The sequence below is a fragment of the Fundulus heteroclitus genome, unplaced genomic scaffold, assembly GCF_011125445.2.
Source record: "Fundulus heteroclitus isolate FHET01 unplaced genomic scaffold, MU-UCD_Fhet_4.1 scaffold_103, whole genome shotgun sequence".
Taxonomy (NCBI): domain Eukaryota; kingdom Metazoa; phylum Chordata; class Actinopteri; order Cyprinodontiformes; family Fundulidae; genus Fundulus; species Fundulus heteroclitus.
Genome location: NW_023396499.1, coordinates 784,629 through 810,956, shown reverse-complemented (window position 1 = coordinate 810,956; position 26,328 = coordinate 784,629). Strand labels below are relative to the sequence as shown.

General features: G+C 41.2%; 2 long non-coding RNA genes across 2 annotated transcripts in view; both read right to left on the bottom strand.

Annotated features, from left to right (window-relative positions):
* The window catches only part of LOC110367453, a 40,442-nt gene extending 19,323 nt beyond the window's left edge, over window positions 1–21,119 (bottom strand). The window contains exons 1-3 of the long non-coding RNA XR_004928182.1: window positions 21,077–21,119; window positions 20,346–20,432; window positions 7,830–7,928 (exon numbers count right to left, since the gene is read on the bottom strand). This is a non-coding gene — a long non-coding RNA (uncharacterized LOC110367453). The remainder of the gene's footprint in view (window positions 1–7,829; window positions 7,929–20,345; window positions 20,433–21,076) is intronic.
* A 626-nt stretch (window positions 21,120–21,745) lies between these two features.
* LOC118558156 lies at window positions 21,746–22,618 on the bottom strand. The gene is made up of 3 exons (XR_004928183.1): window positions 22,576–22,618; window positions 22,069–22,104; window positions 21,746–21,923 (listed from the first exon to the last, which is right to left on the bottom strand). It is a non-coding gene; the product is annotated as an uncharacterized LOC118558156 (long non-coding RNA).
* Between the last annotated feature and the right edge of the window lie 3,710 nt (window positions 22,619–26,328).

Genomic DNA, 26,328 nt, shown 5'->3' with positions numbered 1-26,328 from the left:
TCTGATTTATTAATTAGTCCAAGGCCAATTAATAATTACAGTTCTTTTGAACATTTAACCCTCAGTTTCCCTCATCCAAACTGCAAAGCAAGAACATCTCTTCTCTTTGTTGTTTTGTATCGTCCACCTGTCATGATTTTAGTCCTGCCATGTTTTTGCTACTCTCTCCCTCCACTGCTAATTGATGATGATTCTCACCTGGGCTGTTCCCTATTTAAACACCTGTTTCTCACCTGCTCTGTGCGAGATCGTCTGCCTTTCCACAGCGTTCAAGCCTTGTCTCATGAATCAAGTTTTCCCTGTGCTTCGACCCTGCCTGTCCCTGACCACTGCTTTTGCCTAAACCTGTTCTCGGAGTGAGTAGAGCCTTTTTTTCCCTGTATGTTGCTGAACTTTTGCCTAACTCTGACCCTGATTAAGCCTACGGATTCTGGAAACGTCTTGCCTGAGTGATTTTCTGTGTATGACCCTGGACTGTTTATGGACCTCAAGCCTGTTGGATTTTGGACGCTCGGACCCTGCAATCTGCAAACCTCCCCAAGACCTCAAGACCCCATCTCTCAATTGGTCCCTGCCCAATTGGAGCTGGACTGCTACACCTGATCCACCAGAGTCTCCCTTCTTAAACTGGATTACTTCCACACCCTCTTTTGTCTATTTGCAAAGAATAAATATTTAACTCAATCGTTGTTTTGGCTGTGTGTTGGGTTCTAGTCCTTACTAAAAACGTGACACCACCTGTGGACCCTCGAGGAGAGAGGAGTTCTACACTGTGGAGACAAGCCACACATGCAGGCCTGATGGGATTCTAGGACTCACCACATATGCAACCAGAATTGCAGCTAAATACAGCCTGCTGTTACACATCAGAACCTAACCAGGTGACTACCATGTAAAAAAGCTGTTTGTAACTTTTCCTTAGGTTTCGCAGGAGAAAAGCTGATCTGAAAATTGCCCCTCCGAGATGTGCAGGGAGCCTGAGAATGAAGCCACGCCAGGGTAGCTACCTAGTGTTTTTAAACTTGCGCCATCTACTGTCGGGACTCAGGAGTGGGTATTAGTTTACTTTAACCACTTTGAGCAGAAAACATAATAATACTCTTTAAAAACAAACAAAAAATGTAATTTACAAATGTGAAGGACAGAAGACATGTATTAATATACATTTTGAAAAATCCATAATATCCAGGGGTTGAAGCAAAAATTATCAATTTGACTGAAATTCTTTTCTAGTCAGCCCATATATTCCTGGGCCGTGGATGTCAGGCCACCTTAGTAACCTCATTTGCTTATTGTAACAAGTCCACTTTAACCAAATCTGACATTTCCATTGACAATTCCTGTATCTCTCCCACCTTCCAGCTTCAGAGCCTTGGTGCCATCCTGGACAGCCCTCTCCATAATCTCCTTCACTTTCCACATCCATAACATCACCTGGTTAACTTTAATATTTGCAGCATCAAGCGAGTTCTTCCTTCGTACTTTTGCCAAACTGGTCCAAAATCCAATCACCTTTCCACTTTACAGTTTCAAAACCCTCCATAAACTGCAGCTAATTCAAAAGACAGCAGCTTCCAGCATTACATCATCTTCTTCACACCTGTACATTAACGCCACTGTCACATTCAATATAAATCAATCCTATGATCATACAAGGCCAACAACAGCCATGGACAAAGGAGGACACATAACCAACACTATCATGAGATCATACATTTTAATTTGACACAGATCACACATTACAATAATCAGTCTCTGCTTTGCCTGTTATTGCTCACCAATTAATTATCACAACTCATGAGTTTATAAAAAGGCATTAACTTTTTTGAAGTTTATAAAAACGGTTATATTTTAGCCCAGTGACATGTCCAGGATGGACTCTGTGTCCCCACCTCTCGCTCTTTGACTGCTGGGTCCTCCACGACCATGTGTTACTTCAAGCCGCGTTTTCCAATCAGATACGGCATGAAGTAACACCTGTACGGAAAAGCAGGTATAGGAAATCTATGGATGGGAGGTTAAATTTTTAAAAAGTTTAATAAAATTGCTTAAAGTTTATCAGAAAAAAACTTAACTTGCTTTTAAACTTGAACATTTGTCATTAGAAGAATTTTATTGAACCTCTGTGTTAAGTTAAATATTGTTTAAGGTAATCTTGGCTGGTTTAGCTCGTCTGTCTGGCAGGTGTTTTTGGGTTGGAGTAAAATGAGTCCATAGTTCGCTTCCACGGTGTCGCTTCACATCGCACTCCACTCCGTGTAAAAATAATAAATAACTACAAAAACTCTCTGAGGATCACCTTTATCCAGTCTCACACAGTTAGAACCCGTTCTCCAGTCCATGTGGTAGCTTCAGTTTATTTGTTTTATTTTTGATGTAGTTTCCTTAATAATCTGTATGCATCAAAATCCTTGTCATTTTATTTAACGAAAAAAGTTAAATAGCCCCTGGTTCAGCTGCTCATGAGGTGGAGCTGCTGAATATTGACTGACAGCCGCTCTGACTGCAGCTCTGCCTTCTTTGTTACAGAAGCGCAGGTGGAATAAGATTTATGTTTTTTTTTTTTTTTACTTTTTCCGAATCAGACCCAGTCAAACCGGTACATCGTTTCACATTCCGTCCCTTCTTCTTCTTCTCTGTGGCACAGAGGTTAGGGAGTTCGTCTTGCAATTGGCGGGTTGCCGGTTTGATTCCCCGCTCTTTCTGTGTCTGTCGTTGTGTCCTTGGGCAAGACACTTCACCCGCATTGCCTGCTGGCGGTGGTCAGAGGGACCGGTGGCGCCGGTGCATGGCAGCCTCACCTCTGTCAGTCTGCCCCAGGGCAGCTGTAGCTACTAACATAGCTCATCACCGTCAGGGTGTGAATGTGAGTGTGAATGGGTGAATGACTGAACTGTAGTGTAAAGCGCTTTGGAGATCAAGACTAGTTAAGGCGCTATACAAGTACAAGCCATTTACCATTACTATTTACCATTCTTCTTCTTCTTCAGCTTGTCATGCTAAATTAGCCAAGCTAGCGCGTTACTCTTTCAGTTTTAAATAAACATAGCAGTGAATCATGGGGAAATCCCTGGTTGGTCGATGTGGCCACAGTTGGAAATAACTCATTAATTAACTGCAGGAGCAGCGACAGAGATGCTTACCGAGGGAAGTTGTTGTCAGCTGTTCTATCCGCTGAACTTTCTGACCTGCTGGTTCGCATAAATCCAAAGAAAATCTTTGACCACCACTACTTTCATTCATACCATCTGTGGTCAGTTTGAGACGCTCTTCAAAAAGTTAAAAATGATTGAACACCAATAAACCTCAGAGTGGCAGATCTCCGCTTTGCAAAGACCCGCCCTACTCTCCTTCTGATTGGCTAATGTCCTGGCTGTGCCAGATTTCATTGGTTGAGTGCAGCTTCTGTTTAAAATCTTGAATAAAAAGTCTACATGGAACATTTTGCGCTCATTTTCCAAATGACGGAAATCCCTCACAGCGACGGAGAACTTTAACCCCTCATAATATTACTTATTCAGATCAGAGGGGGGAGGAATGTATCCCCCCCAGGGATGAAACATGAATGACCAGAGGGGGAACATATCAAGCAGAGGGGGGGGGGGGGGGGGGGTAAATCCCCCCATCCCCCCCAGCAAATCGCACCCAGCCTATCCCTAACCTAAACCTAATTGACACCTGAGTGTTACCCCTAATCCCTTGCTCAGAATAAAAGTAAGGACCAACAAGAGGTCCTTACTTACAACAAAGACCTCACTTTACTACTAAAATGAACAAAAGTGTTGTCCCTTCGCTGCAAGTACAAGAACACATACAATATTTGTTATGTACAACAGCGGTGCAGATTTAAGATTCTGATGGTAAGTGCTCACCATGCTTGCATGACTTATTGTTGTTTTAGCATGCATGCACATGGCTAGAAAGAGGCTGTTTTTTTCCGTGGGTGCTCTTACCAGCAAGCCCCTACAGAAACAGTGCTCATGATCTACAAAATTGGTAAATGTCAAACTGTTTAAGCAGTTATCTCTGCATATTTTTGTGTCTGAAAGTTGTATCATGCACAATGCTATTGTTGCTCTCTTTAATTGCTCATTTTTTTTATTTAAGGAGCTTTTCAACAAAAATGGTTTATGTGCACTTGTTAAGATAACATGTCTCATTGCCATAACAATATAAAGAAATCCCAAGGTGCAATTTTCCAGGTATGGTACCAATCAATCATATAATGGAAAATATTATTCACATCTAGCTCAAAGACAGCAGTTTGGAGGTTGCTGATCGATGTGTGTCTGCTGAGAATCCAGCTATGAATGGAGGTGTTTACACCTTTTTATACACCATGTGTTTTTGTACTTTCAGGCTAAGTCTGTAGTTAAAACAGGCAAAATACATATTTTTATGTTTAAAAACATCCATACATCCATCTATCATCTTCCGCTTACCCGGAGTTGGGTCGCAGGGGTAGCAGCTTCAGTAGGGAGGCCCAGACGTCCCTCTCCCCAACCACTTGGGCCAGCTCCTCAGGAGGAATCCCAAGGCGTTCCCAGGCCAGCAGAGAGACATAGTCCCTCCAGCGTGTCCTGGGTCTTCCCCTGGGTCTCCTCCCGGTGGGACGTGCCCGGTACATTTCACCAGGGAGGCGTCCAGGAAGCATCCTGACCAGATCCCCGAGCCACCTCAACTGGCTCCTCTCGACGTGGAGGAGCAGTGGCTCTACTCTGAGTCCTCCCCGGATGACTGAGCTCCTCATCCTATCTCTAAGGGAGAGCCCAGACACACTACGGAGAAAACTCATTTCAGCCGCTTGTATCCGGGATCTCGTTCTTTCGGTCACGACCCAAAGCTTGTGACCATAGATGAGGGTAGGAACGTAGATCGACCGGTAAATCGAGAGCTTCGCCTTTTGGCTCAGCTCTCTCTTCACCACAACGGATCGGTACAGCGCCCGCTTCACAGCAGACGCTGCACCGATCCGCCTGTCGATCTCCCGCTCCATCTTCCCCTCATTCGTGAACAAGATCCCAAGATACTTGAACTCCTCCACTAGGGGCAGCACATCCTCCCCAACCCGGAGAAGGCACTCTACCCTTTTCCTGTTCAAGACCATGGTCTCGGATTTGGAGGCACTGATTTTCATCCCAGCCGCTTCGCACTCGGCTGCGAACCGCTCCAGTGAGAGCTGTAGGTCACGCCCTGATGAAGCCAATAGGACCACGTCATCCGCGAATAGCAGAGACGCAATCCTAAGGCCACCAAAGCGGATCCCCTCAACACCTTGGCTGCGCCTAGAAATTCTGTCCATAAAAGTTATGAACAGAATCGGTGACAAAGGGCAGCCTTGGCGGAGTCCAACTCTCACCGGAAACGAGTCCGACTTACTGCCAGCAATGCGAACCAGACTCTGACACCGGTCGTACAGAGACCTGACAGCCCTTATTAAAGGGTCCGGTACTCCATACTCCCGGAGTACCCCCCACAGGATCCCTCGGGGGACACGGTCAAATGCCTTCTCCAGATCCACAAAGCACATGTAGACTGGTTGGACAAACTCCCATGCCCCCTCCATAATCCTGCTGAGGGTATAGAGCTGATCCAGTGTTCCATGGCCAGGACGAAAACCACACTGCTCTTCCTGAATCAGAGATTCAACTATCCGATGGACCCTTCTTTCCAGAACCCCTGAATAGACCTTACCAGGGAGGCTTACGAGTGTGATTCCTCTGTAGTTGGAACACACCCTCCGGTCCCCCACCCCAGTCTGCCAATCCAGGGGAACTGCCCGTGATGTCCACGCAATGCTGCAGAGCCGCGTTAACCAACAATTCTCCTTTCTTCTCCAGCAGCATTTACATTCAACGTTACATATCTTCTCCATTTTGCTCTCTCTGTCATCAAGTGTTGCCACTAACTTATGATATCTTACATTCTCACATCTCTGCCAATATTCCAAAGCTTTCTTCATCGTCTTCAGCTTTGGTTAACACCACCTGTAACACTGGGAATGTTTACCAAGGGGCTGCTTTGTCAATTCAGAATCTGAAGAGAATCCGGTGAACATGTACTCCCACAGCGAAGCGCTGTAACAGCTGCGGGTTTAGTTCTTGGGGAATGCTTTCAATTTAGTCCATCTTCACCAGTCACAGGAACTCATTTCTGTTTCCAAATGGGGTTAATACATGGCTGCTTATGCAGCTACTTTTCTTCAAGCATGCAGCTTATTGGCCAACAGATTAAAGTCTGGGAGAAGCCAAACCAAGGCGGTAAAAAAATGAGATGTAGATTTCTCCTCCTCCATATACAGATATTGATTGGCTGGATTTTAAGTTGAAAACATTACATATGTTTTAATTGTTATAATTTGCAGTATTTATTATTGATAATGTGTTTGTAATTTTTTTGTTTAGTTTTTATATTAAAGCAAGGTTGGATAGAGGCTGAAGTTCGTCACTTGTTCATCAATGATGTTTATTTTTTTTTGGTATTTTGTTGAATCTAAAAAGGAGCTTTATTTGTGCTGTAGAACAAGGTTACATTTTGTATAATATACTGAGGCTTCTCTAAAATACTTAGTAGGCGGTGTGGGGTCGTGGGGGGGGGGGGGGGGGGGGGGGGCGTGATTTTGCAGAGGCCGCCAAATTTCTAGGGCTGACTCTGGGGCTGAGCAAGGAAAGTACACACAGGCACACATGCTGCAAACTTTCACATGGACAGGCAATCTTGTTATTTTTGAGACAAACAGTAAGTAGGAAGGGAAAAAAGGGGGAGTCGACACAAAGCCACAAAGGTAAAGCAGTGTTGCTTTTTATGCTCTTGACTGTTCTAGTTAACGGCTTTGTTCTATTAAATGGGTTTACAATTACTTATGTAGTCTTATTGTAATTGACAATAAGGATAATTCTGATTCTCAGCCCTTCGTGTTGATTTATACTCATGAATAACAAGATTTTGGAGCATGCTGTAAATACCGCCACTGCAGCAGATGACCCAACTTTGAGTAAAAAACTCTGGTAAAATATAGCAATTAAAATAATAATTAAGCTGAAAATGCACATCTCATCTTACGTAGTAATAAAAACTGCTAGGAATTACAACACATACCGATCTGGGTTGGCAGAAGTAGCTGTTCTGTCAGCTCAAGCATCTTGGTTTTGTGGCTCTCCTCCCCTATATCGCTAGACAAAAGCATAAACATCTCTCCCAGCTAGACACTGAAAGAATCTTGCAGTAACCCGGCTGCAGCTCTCTTGTAGTAATTTATTTAGCTGAAAACAATACAACCACCATTCCTACAACTCCACCTATTAACCACAACTCCCCTATTTTTCCACTCTATCAGAATTCAGTCAACAAAGGAGGAGAAAAAACATTAGATCACTATCTAGCTGTAGTGTCATTGGTTTTTGCACCCCTGATTCCAGGGTATTTCCCCTATGTCGGTAATCACCCGGCGACAAGTAACGACCTTTCCTGTGGGTTGTCACATACCTTTTCAAATAATATTAGATATTTTGTTGGTCCCACTAATCCCAGTATCCTCTATTAATTTATTTCTTGGATTTTTTACTGGGATACGTAAATCCTGTAAATTTGAACATTTAATTCTTCACTAATTATATTGTGACTTAGCCCGTTTCCTGATGCTTGTTTTTTTATTCAATCAAGCTGTTTTTTCTAGTGTCATTTGATACATCAGTTTGGTTATTTTTACTCCACGTTTTTTTAGTTATTATTTTGTATTAAATGAGAAAAAACAAATCATGTGCAACAAAAGTACAACTTTCCACAACTGAGCAATCCGTGTGAAAGGAGCTGTAAAGGAACAGTTTTACCTTTGCTCTCTGACTTCTTTTTCTTGGTTGTGATTGTGATCTCTCCATAAGTGACATCCTCGGTTCTCACTGCCGAATAGACTGGAGTCTGGTCCCTTTCTAAGAAAAGGTGAAAAATATTCCATTGATTGGTTAAAATATAGCTTATAATATGATTGTTGTTTGGAGTTAATTCACTAATTCAGGCATGACACCTTAATTCGGCAATCTTTGTTATTCATAATATACGCATATCCTGGGACATTCATTTTTTTACCAGATCTTGATTGCATTGTCTTGTGCAATCAAGCCATGAGGTATAAAATCAGATTAAAGTCTAAAGCTATTGAAATGTGAGACTTTCACAGGCCCTCAGAGGACTGAATATGGGGCCTCTGTATAAAACTCCCTGGCTCTCACACTCTCTTTGCACCTCTTTGCAATAAACAAGGAAAGTTTAGAATAGTTTACTAATGTGTTTTCAATGTGTTCCCTCTAGGATTCTAAAAACCAAGCTTTGCTGATATGTTTTGATTGTTTGTTTTACATTTATAACAAACTTTATTTCCATAACGGTTCTATAGGTATTAGGGACCTGGTCCAGAAATTAGCTATTAGCTAGATGACCAATGGCATTAGGTGAACATCAAAGTGCAACAATGTTTTTTTAAGTACTGTCTCTGTCAAATAAATGTATTAATAATAATAATACATTAATGAGATATTAATATTTGTGTTTTCTGGTCCACTTATTACAACCAGACTGAGCTTAAGGTCTTTCCAAATTAACACCAAATGTCAACTAGTATAGTACAATTAGCTTCCTGCATAACATTAGTGCTACCACCGAGTCAATGCAACTATGGTTTGTTTTAAATGTAATGCTTTTTTCGTTTAGCTCTGCCATCTTTTGATAGTGCTATGATCATTATTACTGTATTAATATGGAATATCAATGTCGATTTAATGGTGTTTTGTATAACTTTAGGATTAATCCATCAAGTGACCGTTCCCTAAAATGCCCCTCCTTTCCCAGAGGAATAATTGCATTAATAAAATCAATCATGCTCCTGGTTGCTTGCACCTGTTTCTGCCTGATTAATGATTCTATTTTACCTGTGTGGCGCTATTTAAGCCTTCCTCCTCCTGAGCTCCTGTGCCAGATTCTTGAAAACCTTTGTATGAGTAGACCATCCAGCATTCCTAGCCTGCCTAGCTTTTGAGTGACCCTGCTTGCCTGTTGGACTCTCCAGTTGGTTCTCGGTATCTGGACAGGACCGTTGCCTGACTCTGCCTCTCTGCCAAACCCTTTTGTACTTAAGCCCGTCAGATTGTTTTGAATTGCTGACTGTACACTGGATGTTGGATTCAGCCTGTTCTCACGCATATAAATATTAAAGCTAATCTGGGCTGCAGATGATCCGTCCAGAGCTCAGTCTCAACCTACCTTCTGAGGAGCTGTTTCAGCTTCTTTCGCAGCTTGTGGCCCTCAGTAATTACTCATATAGCTCATGTTAACAGAGCAGGAGGAAGAGCGATCAAAGTTCTATATAATTTTGGTCTTAAGCAGTAGTGAAAGTAAGTACCGTCCCGTACTGCATATGCAGGAAGCAAGGGGAGAAAGAGCAGCTGCCAGATAAAGACTTCATGCAGAAGCAGTCATGGCTGCACGCTGGATCAGAAAACAGTTCTGCCAACCTGGGATCCGTTCTTCGTACGTTGCTAACTCAGTTAGCTGGATTTCGTCGCTGACGATTTGGCATGATCTTGGATTGTTCGGTTCTTCGAAAGACATCCTGCAACTGTTGTCATAGCAACATGACGACTCTCCCTGTGGCTCTACGGTTCCCCAGGAGTGAATGCTGCTTGTCGGGACTTTGATGCAATCAACTGGTTCCCTTTATATAGGACATTTTTGACCAATCTGTATAATCTGACCCAATCTGTATAATATGATTGAACTTGATTTTGTAAAGTGCTTTGAGATGACATGTTTCATGATTTGGCGCTATATAAATAAAATTGAATTGAATTGAAATTGAATTGAACATGTGCGCCAGTTTAAGCCTGCTCCAGAGCAGGCTTATTTCATGTAAACAAGATTAGATCACGGCTGTATAAGCGGAGGAGATAGAGAAGTCTGCCGTAGCCATGTCCATTTTTACGACAGCAACCTGTTGCGGAAGGTGCAAGAATAATTTGGAGAGTTTTTCGAATTAATCGCGTATTGCGCAATAGACAGGATCCTTTAGAGCAGCGCGACAAAGTAGAGATTTTTCTTGGTGGCTGTTATAAACAGACAAACACATCATTTAACAGTGGCTTTTAAAGAGGAAAAAGTGGTGTTAGAGCCATAAATAGAAAATATTTAAGTTATTTGTATGATGGTTTGCTTTTTATTTTTATCATATTCAGTAAGAAGAGTTGTTCAGGCCATTTTATTGTGAAGTTTAGTTTTACTTTGAAAGGCTTGCTTCCTGTCGAGCCGTATATTGTATTAGAAAAAACTATGGATGGATTATCTAGCCACGGAGCAATACAGTTTTACCGTGTAAACTGTGGATGACTTGGAAAAGGAAGATTTTAATTTTTTAAGGATAAAGATTTTTTTTTGTTAAAATTCCCAGTTTGCACGTGTCCTTTACTTCCCGTGTCTAAGGAACGACACTGAAATTTGGATCTCTTGACATAACAAGTATAATATATATATAAGTATAAATAAAGTATAATAAATAAAGGCTACCATTTTGTAGAATATTCTTGTATTTCACTTTTACTTGTCCCCATGTTCTAGTGGGTCCCGTGGACGCTCTGATATAAAAGAACAAATAATATCAAATTATTAAAATGCAAAAATACATACTGTAGAATGTGATAGAAACATCTACCATGGACAGTATTTACGCATTAATTTGTCTGCTGCTTTTTGCCAGCCCTCTCTCCTGGCTTTAACAGATTTTTAGGTGTTTTAATTAATGACTCAAATTCGGCATAACCTTCCATTAAAAGCTCTTGTTCTGCTTGGGAGAAAAACTGTGGGCGTTCTTTGGCCATGCTGAACAGCCAATAGCAGCGCTGCTGATCAATGTTTCTACTATCGATACATTTCCCCTTTTAAACAAACGCATGAACGCGCAGTTGTCTCAGATAACTCAATTCAGCCATACTAATCATAAACAACAGGTGTGTTCGAAGAACCCAATTAGCCGGATCATGATTAGTCGGATGAAATCATCTTGGATGTGTCATTTGATCTCGGATGTTTTAAGCAAAGTACGAGGACGGACCCCTGATGCAGTTTAAAATGCCATTTAGTCTGTTTATAGGTTTTGTACTTATAAATTCTGCATTTTTTAACTACATGCGGCGTTTTCTGTGCCTAAGCGCTCTTACTGCTCCTCTCCCCTCATTTAGTTTTAGTAAGTCTTTACTAGCCTAGTAGAGAGGATTTGTTGATTGAAATATAATGATCAGATAAACATTTTGTCATAGTTTGAGTTCTGTTTTAGTTTTGGTTCTGTCTTAGTTTTGGTTTGTGTGTTAGTGTGGGTTTTGAGGTTTCTTTTACAGTTATTGTTTTAGGTTTGGTTTCTGATCTGTTCTTGTTTTGAGCCTCAGCACTGATGTGTGGTCTAATGGGGTACCGCGCGCGAGCTATTTTTAGAAACACAACGTCACGATGACGTCACATCACGTGGTACGCAGTGGGGCAAACTCCTGAAACCCGCCGCTGCTTTGCTTTAAAAGAGACATGCGTTAGCCTAGATTTTACTCGGTAAACGACTGCTTTTTCCAAATCTAAGACCATGGTTTTTAAACATTGTTGCTATGGAACGTGCAACAGCGACTCGAGGTACGCTGATCGGCCGCATATGAAGGATGTTTTCTTCAAGACTGCCAAGGAGAAATGTGTGCGCTGGGTACACCGGGGCGGTCGGCCTACACAACAGTTCAACCCGGAAAAAGTTACCAAATTCAAGTACATATGTAGCAAGCATTTTGTTGGAGGAAAGGGCACAACCGAAGAACATCCTGACCCAATTCCAGCAACATCAAGTCAAGGTAAGAGTATTTTGGTGGCCGACATGTTAATAAAGTAGCGCCTGCTACCATGACAGCATATAGGCTATCATGGTAGCAGGCGCTAACATGATAGCCTGCTACCAGGATAGCTTACTCAAAAACATTTCAAATGAGACAAACATTAAACATATACCCATTCCTGGACGGTGATTGCAAACAACAAAAAAAAAAAAAAAAACGGCCGACGCTGCCATGATCGCCGCGCAGGAAAAAAAAAAACAAAGCTTACCGTTCATCAACTTGGCCCGTTTTCCAGTCTTTTTAAGCCCTCGAACCTCAAGCCATCGTTTGAGCTGAAGGTTGGTGTGTTCTTCGACAGTGCGACCAGTAAACCGTGCGCCTGGGACATCGTCTTGGGAAAGTTTAACGGCTGTAAAGTCGGTCAGATCGCTGGTTCTGTTGCGCTTGTAATAGCTGGGTTATCCGTGCTTTCTCTCCTGTATGCCCTACCTAAGCGGCAAAAGGGGCGTTGCTCTTGAGACGGTGACGTCACGTGCGCGGTACCGCATTACTTACTCCGCACACCTGCCCAACTCCACACCTGCCTCCACCTCCATATAAACTGTTGAGACTAGACATCAGTGCCAGGTCGTCTTGTTGAGTTTATAGGTGAGTCTCCTCCTGCAAGGTTCAGTGTATGTTTTGCTTTTGGATTTTTGACCCTGTTATCTCCAGAAACCTGAGCTATCCTGTTCTGCCTGTTTGTTCCTGTTTTTACCTGCCCTGCTGGACTGTTTGTTTTTTCTGCCGTTTTTTGGTTTGACGGTCTTTTTGGCTTTTTTCCCTGTTTTTTTAATTTTGTTAATAAAGAACCTGATCTGAACCTCTGCTAGTCTGGCTGAATTCTGGGTCCCTTGCCTCTGATCATTACACATTTTATTTATTTTTAATAAATTCTTGAACTTGAAAAGAAGATGTCACGTGTGTGCTGAGTTTGCTGTTAAAAGATCGCTAGTGCTCGAATAATTCCTCTCAACTATTGTCCTGATATCAGCCTAAGAGCTGATATTCAGCGAACAATACCTAACCGACAGAGAGTTATATATCAAACATTAAATAACTTTAAACAGTGAGAAACAGCTGGTTGTGCATGTGTTCAAACAGCTAGGTTTAGCTTTAAGGTAAAAGCACCCCTTCAGCAGAACTCCTTTTTCAGTGTACTGTTTTAAGTGATATGGTTTGTAATGGTCGACTCTAAGAAGGAGCCAAATAGTGGGTTTAACGGTTTGAAGCTTTTTTTGACCTAATTAAGCAGCCTTTGCATTCATAGTTCGCACAGCTGTCTTTTTTTCTGTTTTTCTTTTTCTCCTAGCTTTTGTCTCAATTCAACTCAATTTCACTTGAAGACAAACTAGAGAGACCCCTAAACCTCATTCATTAATACAGAAGGGTTTTGAACTGGCCACATATAAAGGTTATAGATTCATGAGGCAGCGGTACGTACAGTTGAAAATAAAATACTTCAAATAAGCTCCAGCAAGCAGTAAATGGTGAAATTCACCAGTGCATGCTTTTTTTTTTTGTCTTTTTGAGTAGTTTAATATTTTTACTGATGTCATGACGTATAGATTTCACCAAATTTTGGTGCAAACTGGTAATAAGTTCTAGCTCACAATGGCATGCATGGGAGTTTATAGTTATCAATTTAATGTAAAGCAGAAAAACTACTCCAACAAAATACTTTTTTTCACTGGACTTGTTTTCCGTAGTTGAAGACGTTTGGCTTCCTCTCCTGGAAGCTTTCTCAATTCAAAAAGTCTGGAGTAATGTGGAGTAACAAGCTTTATATTCCTGTCCAACAAAGGCCTATTAACATGCAAATTGAATAGAAACAAGAAAAAGGGAAAAGAGAGCTTTGGGAACCTTCAGAGGAACACCACCAAGCCACTGGTTTAGATATGTGGACGACACCTTTGTCAAAATCCAGTTAAAAGAGGTGGAAGCTTTCAAAAGACACATCAACTCAGTGGACAACAACATCAAGTTTACCAGAGAGGATGCCAACGACAACAAGCTACCTTTTCTCGACTGTTTGGTGAACATGGAAGGAGATGGAAACCTCAACATTGAAGTATATAGGAAACCCACCCACACAGACCAATATCTTCTTTTTGACTCACACCACCCACTGGAGCACAACCTTTCTGTCATCAGAACCTTACAACACCGGGCCGAGCATGTCCCGACTAAAACAGAAGGGAAGCACAAGGAACAGAAACACATCAAAGATGCCCTCCAAACCTGTGGGTACCCTAACTGGGCTTTTGTCAAATCAGCAAGAAAATCCAAAAGACCCGCTGCAGAACATAATGGTGAGAAGAATAAACGCAAAAACATCGTCATCCCATATGTTGCTGGAGTCTCTGAAAAACTCAAGAGGATTTTCTCCAAACACAAAATCCCAGTACATTTCAAAGCAAACAGGACCCTCAGACAGAGGCTGGTGCATCCCAAGGACAAAACCCCCAAACCTAAGATGAGCGGAGTGGTGTCTGCAGTTCAGTCAGTGAGGAATGTTCTGATCTTTATATTGGAGAAACCAAACAACCTCTCCACAGACGCATGGCTCAACACAGGAGAGCTACCTCCTCAGGTCAAGACTCTGCTGTCCACCTACACCTTAAGGACAAAGGACACTCTGTGAGGACCAACATGTTCACATTTTGGACAAAGAAGACAGATGGTTTGAAAGGGGGGTGAAGGAAGCCATCTACGTTAAGAGAGAAAAAACAACTTTAAACAGAGGAGGAGGCCTTAGGTTCCAACTCTCAAAAACTTACAATCCAGCTATAGGATTAATTCCAGCCAATCATTGTCAGGATGCAGCTTGTAGGCTGCATGCTGAGCCTCCCTTCCTCTCTCTCTTCTCTGCGCAGCCTGATTGGTACCACCTGTCAAGCTGCAATTACCCCTGATCTGTTGCCACCTGTGTTTACCTCTTTATAAACTCACCTCATTCTGTTCTCGTCGCCGGTCCATAGTGTTCACTCCTACTCAGTTCTGCCATAATCCTGTGTCAGCTCATTTTTTTTGTTACAGTCAGCCAGAAGTCTTTACTTCAGCTTTGTTTTTGTTCAAGTCACTGCCTAAGATTCTGCTCAGCTCTGTTCCAACTCAAGTTCTCAACTTCTGTTCACGACTTCTGTTCCACGTTCTCAAGTTCCTGTGTGTGCGTGCTGTGTCCAGGTTCATCCCAGAAAAATATCATGACAATCATCACCTCAGTTCTCACCCTCATATGGGGGATCAAAACATTGTTCCTTTAAGCCAAGCCAATAACAACCCTAACGACTCCTCGTTACAGAGGAGTGGACCAGTTTCGGTCCATTCTGCTGGCTTAAAGGCTTTAACGACCGCCCATTACTAAGGTGTGGACCTGTTTCTGTTGAATTTGCATGTTATCTAAGCCATTACAAGGCCTTTGTTAGGCAATAGTATAAAGCTTGTTACTCCACATTACTCCAGACTTTTTGAATTGAGAAAGCTTCCTGGAGAGGAAGTGAAACGTCTTCAACTACGGAAAACAAGTCCAGTTGTTTTGTTTTTTACTTTCTTCTTTTGGAATTATCTCTTGACTAACCCTTTTGACTTAACCCCTTGCTCTTTTACCTTCAAGCAGTTTGAGCCTGGGACTCCCCCTTTATTAGAGGTTAATGTTTAGTGGCTTTCATAACACAGAAAGTCATTGGTTTAGATCTTATCTGGCCAATTTGTCTTTGTGTCAACGTTTTATACTCAGAATCATTCCGTGCTCCAACAGAAGTGACGTCCAACAGGGCTCAGCTCTAGGGGCATTGCTTTTTTGATGTTTCATGAGTCTAGGTTCCTTAGTTAAGGCTCCCACATATTCATGCATACAGTGAGTTTTCTGCAGATGTTTTATTCTTCATAGTCGAGCACACCTATTGCCTATATTTCTTGTGACAAATTCCAATATTTCCAACACTTTCTCCCAGTGGGAGGAAGTGGGAGAACTGATGGTAGCATGCTCATTTAGCTAGCTGAGCACCTAGAGCCGTTTCTTTTCCAACAGGCTCCACCTTTCAGTGAGAACAGAGGGACTGTGATGCTGCGTCCTGGAGACAGCCTGCTTGGAGTAGCTCATATGTTTGATGTTCACATCAAACATATAAAACCGAGCAGTTTGCAGTGCAACTCCATGTACACTATTGTAAAAATTAAGGATGGAGTGTGTCTTTATTATGCGCAGACATTGTAGTCCATTTCTGTGCCAATAACAGCCAAATTTATCTGCTTTTAAAGCAGGACACTTTTTTGTACCTCAAATCGGTTTTGGATTAGTTACAGGATATTAAATATTTTACCCCGTTTGCCCTAAACTAAATACATTCTTTTATCAAAAGGAAACAAATGTGATAGTGTTGCAACAAAGGCACCCCAGTGAGTCCACCAATGCTCATTTGGGACCACTGACAGTGTCAAAAGAGTCAAGGTCAAGGTCAGGCTTAATTTAGGGGAATTGATGAGATCCTGAAATGTCTGGGATGATCAGGCCTAAAATTAGAAGCCTATGTCAGCTGGTACCGAGAAACTGATATGATCCTGTTTGACGGCCTAAAGAAGCTTTGTTATGATTCATTTTTTCTCTTCTTTCTTCGCAGAATCAAATCAGCTATATAATCAATAATCAATCTATAACAATATGAAAAGATTCTCATTTATTTTCAGAGAATTAATGATGAAATCAGTTATAAGTCTGAATCAAAATGTTCTGAAAACAACTGATAAAAAGCAGAGAAGTCTGAGGTGACAGATTTTAAACTGTCTGATGGGGTCAGAATGAATACAACATTTTTTATGAGAAGAGATGTTCAAGGTTAAAGATGAGGACCCCAGATATGAACAAAAGCTTCAGCCAAGACTTCCCAAGTGAGGAACAGCCCACGGTTCTTGCTGCTGTGGATTCCTTTCCTTGGAAGCTTTAAGATACAGTTGTTTGAAAATGGATCATTTACACTTTGGATGTTTTGGGTCAAATCAGATCATATTTTCCATTGGATAATTTTGGTGTAATTCATACTACATTTTTAAGTTACATTTATATATATTTTTTTCCTTTTCCCTTTGGATATTCGGTAGAGCATTTGGATCTAAAGTGGATTTATTCCCCTCAGCAACAACCCAAGCCAAAGATCTGGGGTCCGTTCTTCGTACGTTGCTTAAAACATCCAAGATGATTTTATCCGGCTAATCATGATCCGGCTAATTGGGTTCTTCGAACACACCTGTTGTTTACGATTAGTATGGCTGGATTGAGTTATCTGTGATAACTGCGCGTTCATGCGTTTGTTTAAAAGGGGAAATGTATCGATAGTAGAAACAATGATCAGCAGCGCTGCTATTGGCTGTTCAGCATGGCCAAAGAACGCCCACAGTTTTTCTCCCAAGCAGAACAAAAGCTTTTAATGGAAGGTTATGCTGAATTTAAGTCATTAATTAAAACAATAGGAAACACCTCAAAGTCTGCTAAAGCCAGGAGAGAGGGCTGGCAAAAAGTAGCAGACAAATTAATGCGTAAATACTGTCCATGGTAGATGTTTCTATCACTTTCTACAGTATGAATTTTTGCATTTAAATAATTTCACATTTACTTTGTTCTTTTATATCAGGGCCTCCACGGGACCCACTAGAACATGGAGAAAAAAGTGAAGTACAAGAATATTCTACAAAATGGTAGCCTTTAGTTATTATACTTTATTTTAAAAAGCCGCTTATGGCAAGAGATCCAAATATCAGTGTCATTCCTTAGACACTGGAAGTAAAGGACGCATGCAAACAATGAAAAAATGAAAATCTTCCTTTTCCAAGTTATCCACAGTTTACACGGTAAAACTGTATTGCTCCGTGGCTAGATAATCCATCCATAGTTTTTTTTCTAATACAGTATACGGCTCCACAGGAAGCAAGCCTTTCAAAGTAAAACTAAACTTCACAATAAAATGGCCTGAACAAATCTTCTTACTGAATATGATAAAAAAAAAAGCAAACCATCATACAAATAACTTAAATATTTTCTATTTACGGCTCTAACACCACTTTTTCCTCTTTTTAAAAGCCACTGATAAATTATGCGTTTGTCTGTTTAACAGCTCTGAAACAATCAACAAAAGCTTAACATCTGGACCACGAAAAACACAACTTATCATTAAGGTTTGTTTTAAGCACTTTGCCCTCCACTCTTTAGTGTTCTGTGATGGTAAGATAATGGTCCTGAGTGATGCGTCTCCAGCCATTACATGTAAGTGCAGCAGAGAAGATTTCACTAGGCTCTGCAATTATATTGGACTTCTCAACCTCTTACCAAGATGGGTTTAATTTATGTGCAAAGCAGTCCCTGGTAGATTGTGTGTGTATTTAGGGTTGATGTTTTTTACCACGTGCCTGTAAACACCATAAAATAACATATAATGCAACTTTAAAGTCACCATGTTGAAATCAGGGCACTCTGTTTCTTGTATGACATGAATCCAGAGGTGTTTTGACATTTCTGTCATGCACCCTCCTTTGCATGATAAAGTGGTGCACTGTGCTAAATTGTCATTTGTTTTAGTAATATACAACCACATTTTTGATCACCAGCACACACTATCCATTGTAGCATTGAGATTTCCTGCAGATTCTTCTTTGTTGGTGCTTTATTTCCAATTGGCGGAGTAGAGAATAACACGAAAAATCGGAAGAAAATAATGTTTATGATTCCGGGAGAATCAAAAGTTAAGTCTTGGTTCCTTTTGACCCTTGCTTCTCCATGCCCAATCCTGATCGAAAAGATTGCTGGGCTTTTGAAAGCAGGCTTTGGACAAATTTGGATCTTTCTACATGCAATGGAAAAGCACCTATTGACACCAAATAGTGCACCTGATGTGGGTTTCATGGTCATTTAATTCCCTGCTGTCTCTTGCTGCCAAAATAAACAGTTACAATAATGGACTGGCCCATTATTGTAACATTGCCTGCTTGATTATCTCTACCACTTAGTTAGTCAACCATGCTTCATCCAAACTGGTGCAATTTTATTCAGAAAGACACATGAATTGATAAAAATGAATGTTTATTCTAACAGCCAGTACATTTCTAAAATTTTTTTTTTTTTTCATGAATTGCGATTGACTGTTTACATGCAACAATTCATGTAAACATGATGATGTACAAAATTACCTAATGTCAGTGTGGTATTTTTTATTTTATTTATTTTTTGTCTGTTGTATTTGTCCCTGATTTTTTTGTTTTGTTTTTACAAAAAAATTGTAAAAAAAAATAATTAGTGCAAAATCCTTGCGAGCCCAACGAGATTCATTTTTTACGGGATTTCAGAATGAGAACTAATGCTTTTCTTTTTATAAAATAATGTATGTTTAATTTTTTGTTTCTTGGATTTGTTTATAACTCTTTTAATGTAAAATGTGTAGGTCCACATTTAGCCGAAAACACAGAAACAGGAAGCTGAATGACCACAGTCTATAGTGTCAGTTTGTAGAAAAACCACAAACTGCTGAACATAGGCTGCAACTTTAGCTGTGATCTGCTGAAATAATAAACTGAAAGTTGATGGAGAGCAAATAAAGAATAAATTCACTATCAAAAAGAGGACATTTAGACACATGTATTTTTTTCAAACCACGTTGATGGCCGGTATTAGACATTTTATATATTTTAGAGAAAGGCGCAATGATCCACATAGGAACAGGAACAGGACCAGGCAACAATGTCTCAATTATCAATTATCTGATAACAATTTCAAAGTAAAAATTCTATTGAAAGAAAAAGTAAATGGCACCACAAAGAAGAGATCTGTCATAGTTCAAAAAGCTGAAACATGCAAAATGTGTTCAGATAGAGATGAGGTAAAATGTTATGTTGTGATAGTACCGCCAGGATCATCAAAATAATTGATCTTAGATTGAATTCTGAACAGTGGAAGGGTCACAAAGGAATTCCACTGTGCCCGTAACACGAGACCCTCAAGGCTTGGACGGCCCTTTCTCCCAGCAGGAGGTCAGCTGTGAGCCCTCCTAACAGATAAGACACAGCACAGACAAAGAGCTTCCCCCCATTTCTCTGGATGTTCATTTTATTTCTGTTATTAAATTCTTGAACTTGAAAAGAAGCTGTCACTCCTTTATTCTATGTGTGTGCAGGTTTTGCTGTTAAAAGATCGCTAGTGCTCAAATCCATCCCTTTCAACCGTTGTCTTGATATCAGCTTAAGAGCTGATTATCACCAGACAATACTTAACAGACAGAGAGTTATTTATGAAAATAAATAATAACTTTAAACAGTGTATAATTGCACAACATTTACTATTTTAGCTCTGACCCAACAGAACCTCAGAACTCAACCAGCTTCTGAGGACTGGTTTCTGTTAACACACTGACTGATTAAAATAGAAATCATCACAAAAGCTACAAAACAAGACAATCAACCCAGTCTAACCTTTGTTGACTTTGTTTTTCTGTCCTCGATGATGAGAAATGTTGACGTCACTGTAAGTAATGTTGTCCTCTCCTCCTTCTGGATCACCTGAAGAGAAATTAACTGAATCTAAATTTACTAAGTCAGAATATTTTATAATAGAAACATGCCTGAGCAAATTCTCAGTTATCCGGGTCATCACAACAGCAAACAGGCTTGAATTGAAGGCAACAGGACTTTTGTTAATTTCTTTCTGAAGACGTTCCTACACCTAACTGACAAAGACCAGGAGTCTTTGTCAGTTCTGGTGGCTCGCACTGAGCAACCTGTAGCACATCTACGCATTCTGAGTAAGAGGCAAATCAGTGACCCACCGTTACTGTCCTGGGTTGCTAGAAGCTATTGCTTGGTGACTTGGAAACCTGAATCATGATGAGACTGCTGATGTAATCTCTTTGTAATGTGTTGGAAGACTGAGCTATAAACAGGAGTTGGAAACTCAATCCCTCCCCTCTGTTTTCTCCTTTGACCAAGATGGCTTCTTTGACTACTCTTTCAAACCATCTGTTCTCCCTCTCCAAAATCTGGACATCATTGTCATCAAAAGACTGTCCTTTGTTTTACAGGCGAAAATAAGATCAGTGTTTCAGGTTGTAGCTGGAAAACGTGTAAAAATCCAACAGAACGGGTTTAAAATGTATGAATTGTTGCAGAGAACAAGTTGTGCATTTAGATCCAGAAGCCTGTCTCACCTTCAGACTTTCTCTGAACACATCGTCTCACCATCAGAACCAGAACCAACAGTAGAACCACAACAATGATGAATGGAAGAGACAGGAGCAGGTAGGGAGGAGATGGATGGGAGGAAGGTGAAGGAGAAAGAAATGTGGTCGGAGTAGTGGTTGATGGTTTCACTAAAATAAAGGTATTTATTAAATTATCTCCACAGTTCAGATATTTACTCTAGAGATGAAGGACTTCTGTTTTTACTTCCTGACCTGAGACAGAGATGCTGCTGGATGGAGACTCTCCATGACCTTTGATGTTACACCTGTAGAGGCCTTCATCAGAGCTGGTCACATGGTGGAGGGTCATGTGACCTGCAGGCTCAGTCCTGATGAGGGAGCCATCTTTATAGAAAGCAGCTGGGAGGTTGGAGGGAGCGGTCTTTGTGTGACAGCTCAGAGTGACGTCATCTCCCTCCATCACAGGGAGGACAGGACTCTGCAGGATCACTGATCCACCTCAACACAGAGACAAACTACAGCATTTCATCCATTTCCACACAGCTTCATCAACACTAACTCCACAGTCTGATCTTACCAGTGACAGTGAGCTGGATGCTGCTGCTGCTGGCTGCTCCCTCTCTGGACTCACACCAGTAAACTCCAGTGTCACGTTGGAGGAGGAAGGTCATGTTACAGTTAGAACCAGCAGCTACTCCCCATCCATCTCCACACTGAGTCCTGGTTCCTCTGGTTGTGTTCCTCCTCACAGTCCATCCAGCAGAGCTGTTGTCCTCCTCACAGCTGAGAGTCACAGAGTCTCCTTTAAAGAACTGAGATCTGCTGGGACTCACAGTCAGACCAGCTGGGAGGACTGAAATGGAAAACTACATTGATTTAAATTGTTTTCAAAAAGATTGTGGTTAAAAGTTTGTATTCTTCTCCTTGCATTTTACATTTCATCTACCAAATGTTATTTGAAATAATAAATGTATTAATGTTGATAGAAATGAACCAACCTTCATTTGTTTTGCAGCAAACCAGCAAACAAGGAACTGAAGAAAAATTAAACTTATTGGTTACAGTTGAACATATAAAAGTTCATGAAAGCTTCACAATTCAGACATTTTATCCTCCAGAAACATTTATTACATCACACTGATCTTCATTACATCTGTATTTATTTACTTAAATAAAATAATTACTTTATCCAGACTTAGCATCTACATCTAAATTAGTTTTACCAGTTTATTCTCTTTTTCATCATCTTCTCCATCGTTATCCTGTAATTTCATATCTCAGTCATGTTCAGTGTTTTCAGTTTATCTGAGGTGTGTCCATGAAAGCCAGCACTGTGTTACTAAGAGCTACAAAGAGGCAGTAAAGTCACTTTTCTTCCTGTTTGATGTGTAGAAACTTTTTCATTTGAATTCAGTCTGAAGTTTTGGCCCAACTCTTTGACTCAGGTTAGAACAGAGCAGACAGTAAATTTACTTTGCCTGAACAACAACAGGTTTTGTACTTACAGAGCAGATATTGTAGAGATGTTTCCATCATGGTGCCACTTCATGATCTGACCTCTGTTGGTTTTCTGTTGGGGCCTCAGAATAAAGACCGCCTTCTTCCTGATAATAGAAACCAGTAGTTGGTTCCTCCTTCTTTCTAATGTACAAATGATTGTTTTCTCTTTTTAAAGCTACAGAAATAAATCTGTCCAAGAAACAGGACAGCAGAAATTACCCTGATCCATTTTTCTTGTTTAAATATATTTAAACATTTGCAGGCTTCTGATTGGTTGATTTTCCACAGTAATAGATCTGCATTGACAGCTGATAATGTCATGATCTGGTTTTGTTGAACCAGAAATCAACCGTACACAGAGCTTCGTGTAGAGCTTTTTGTTGAAAGAAATGGGTAGTGGATAATGAAACCAGAGTCTTTACCGTAACGGAGCAGATGAATAATGAAGGCTTGAGCTGGTGGACGAGAAGAAGCCGGAGGACAGTGAGAAAGTCTTTGACTTAGTCCAAGGCTGGCAGGGTTGTGACTATGTTAGTCTACGACTGACAACAACTGACAACAAATCAGCGATGACAGGGTGTCTGAGGAGTCCTTATGTAGGTGGAATGAGTCCAAGCTGATAACTGCTGCAGGTGGAACTGAGTAAAGGTGGATGTATGGGAGACAGAAGGTGCCAAAACTTCAGCATCAAGTTTATTACCAAGTAGGCTTCCACTTACAAGGAATTTGGACTTGGTGTTGATGGTGTAGACACATATATATATATACATATATAACATATATATATATATAATATATATAGTATATATATATAGATATATATCTATATATATATAGATATATATAGTAGTGTCGTAACACACATATAGATATATATATACCTATATATAATATCCATATATATAATTACTATTGACATTATATATATATAATACATATATATATATATACATATATATATAGATATATATAATATATATATATATATCGTATATATATATTCAATTATATAATATACATATATATATATATTACATATATAATATATATATAATATTATCCACATATAGATCCATATGATAGAGAATACATATATATATATATATATATATTAGGGCTGTCAAAAATAACGCAATAATTTCGATTAATTAATTTAAGAAAAAATAACGGATTACAAAAAATAACGCAGATTAATCGGTGAGGCGCGCCTCCCCTGCGGGGGCGGCAAAGAGTGACAGGGGAAGCGCGAGAAGACATGGAAGAAGACAGCGCTGCCGCTCAACTATTCGTGCCTTCTGTATATATATATATATATATATATATATATATATATATATATATATATATATAGAGAGAGAGAGAGAGAGGGAGAGAGAGATAGATACAAAGTAGATGTATGAAGGTCTAAAGGTCTGGAGATGCTACGTTGGTGTAGCTTATAAGTCCTGAACGGGGGAGAGAGACGGTGTCCAGTGTCACAGGCGGCTCTTGGCCTTGTTCAAAAGGCTGGTAGCAGATGGAAGAAGCTGTTCTTGTGGCGTGAGGTTCTGGTCCTGATGGACCGCAGCCTCCTGCCAGAGGGAAGTGACTGAAATAGTCTGTGACTGGGGTGAAGGGATCAGCCACAATCTTCCTGCACGCCTCAGAGTCCTGGAGGCGTACAGGTCCTGGAGAGATGGAAGATTGCAGCCAATCACCTTCTCTGCAGACCGGATGACATGCTGCAGTCTGCTCTGGTCCTTAGCGGTGGCACCAGCGTACCAGATGGTGATGGAGGAGGTGAGGATGGACTCAATGATGGAGGAGTAGAACTGCACCATCATCGTCCTTAGCAGGTTGAATTTCTTCAGCTGCTGCAGGAAGTACATCCTCTGCTGGGCTTTTTTGGTGAGGGAGTTGATGTTCAGCTCCCGCTTTAGGTCCTGGGAGATGATAGTTCCCAGGAAGCGGAAAGACTCCACAGTATCAATGGTGGAGTCACAGAGGGTGATGGGGGTAGCTGGGGCTGAGTTCTTCCTGAAGTCCACAACCATCTCCACTGTTTTTACAGCGTTGAGCTCCAGGTTGTTCTCCCTGCACCAGGTCACCAGATGGTCAGCCTCCCACCTGTAGGCGGACTCGTCACCATCAGAGATGAGACCGATGAGAGTGGTGTCGTCAGGAACTTCAGGAGCTTGACAGACTGGTGACTGGAGGTGCAGCTGTTGGTGTACAGGGAGAAGAGCAGAGGAGAAAGAACACAACCCTAGGGGGAACCAGTGCTGATGAGCTGTGGGTCAGATACATGTTTTCCCAGCTTCACCTGCTACTTCCTGTCAGACAGGAAGTCTGTGATCCACCTGCAGGTGGAGTCAGGCACATTCAGCTGGAAGAGCTTCTCCTGAAGCAGAGCTGGGATGATTGTATTGAAGGCAGAGCTGAAATCCACAAACAGGATCGTGGCGTAGGTTCCTGCAGAGTCCAGGTGCTGGAGGATGTGGTGAAGGGCCAGGTTGACAGCGTCGTCTGCAGACCTGTTGGCTCTGTAGGCAAACTGTAGGGGGTCCAGGAGGGGGTCTGTGATTTCTTTAAGGTGTGAAAGCACAAGGCGCTCGAAGGACTCCATAAACTGTTCTGTCTCTCTTCGAGGTCGGTCGTCTTTTTCTCTCCTCTCCAGCTTTCACCCTCTCTCTCACCCTCTCTCTTGCTTCTGCTGCTATGTCTTGTCTTTCTGAGCACTTTCTTCATATCACCCGAACTCTAAAAAATCATGGATCTGGTAAGCTGGTCTCTCAATGCTATTGATAAAAAATTTTCAACGGGTAGGCAATGAAAGGGGGACCCGTTGTGTACCGACTGACTCATTTTGTGGGATACACCCTACATTCCTGGATGGAAAACGGTGTGTCTTTTGACTTTGTCATTCCTGGACGTGGAAACGTTTACATTTGGATTCAGGATACTTGGATTTCTACTTATCGGATTTGGTGGATTTTTAATGTATTAGTAAATACAGTGGATGTCGGTAGCCATTTGGCCTTGATCAGGCTGCCAGCTGCACTTGAGGCGGAGGAGGAGCAGAGCCAAAAAGCTGGCTGGGCTGGTACGCAGACTGGCTTTGGTGGTTGAACTCAAAGGGGTGATGGGATAAAATATGGAGGTGAAACGAGGAAAAGCCCAACAATTTGGAATCCAATTTGGAATATTGGATTCGTCATTTGGAGCCAGCAAAGACTCAAGGCTGGCGGCAAAGTCAGTACAGCTTGTCTCAAAACAAACAAAGTATTTGGACTATGCCTTTAGTCACTCCTGGATTGTTATGGCAGAGACTGCTCAGAACTCTGCTACCCTCTCTCCCGCTGACATCTGCGGATGCTTTCTGAACTGTTGGCCGGCTGATAACATCAAGGACAATGGCCTCTGGAGAGTGTTCACAGAAATATAAACACTTTCACCCAAACAGACACACATAACTGATGCTCACAAAAACAGACTAGTCTCCAATGTTTACACGCGACTAGTCTCCAATGTTTACCTTCTGCTATATGTGTCTTGTCTTATTTGTGCTTCTCGTGCATGAGGGTTTTTTTGTCGGATATCTCACACTGTACTGTGAGAGGATAGGGTTTGACGTATCTGTCTTTTTTCCCTTTTTATCCTCTCCTATGTGGCAGCAGTCTTTTCCACAGATTCAAGGGCAGCGCCCTGTGGGCACTGTGTAAACAGTGTCCTTGGCAGCATGGCCTCAGTGAACCGTTTCCCCCTGTAATGTTTGTGAT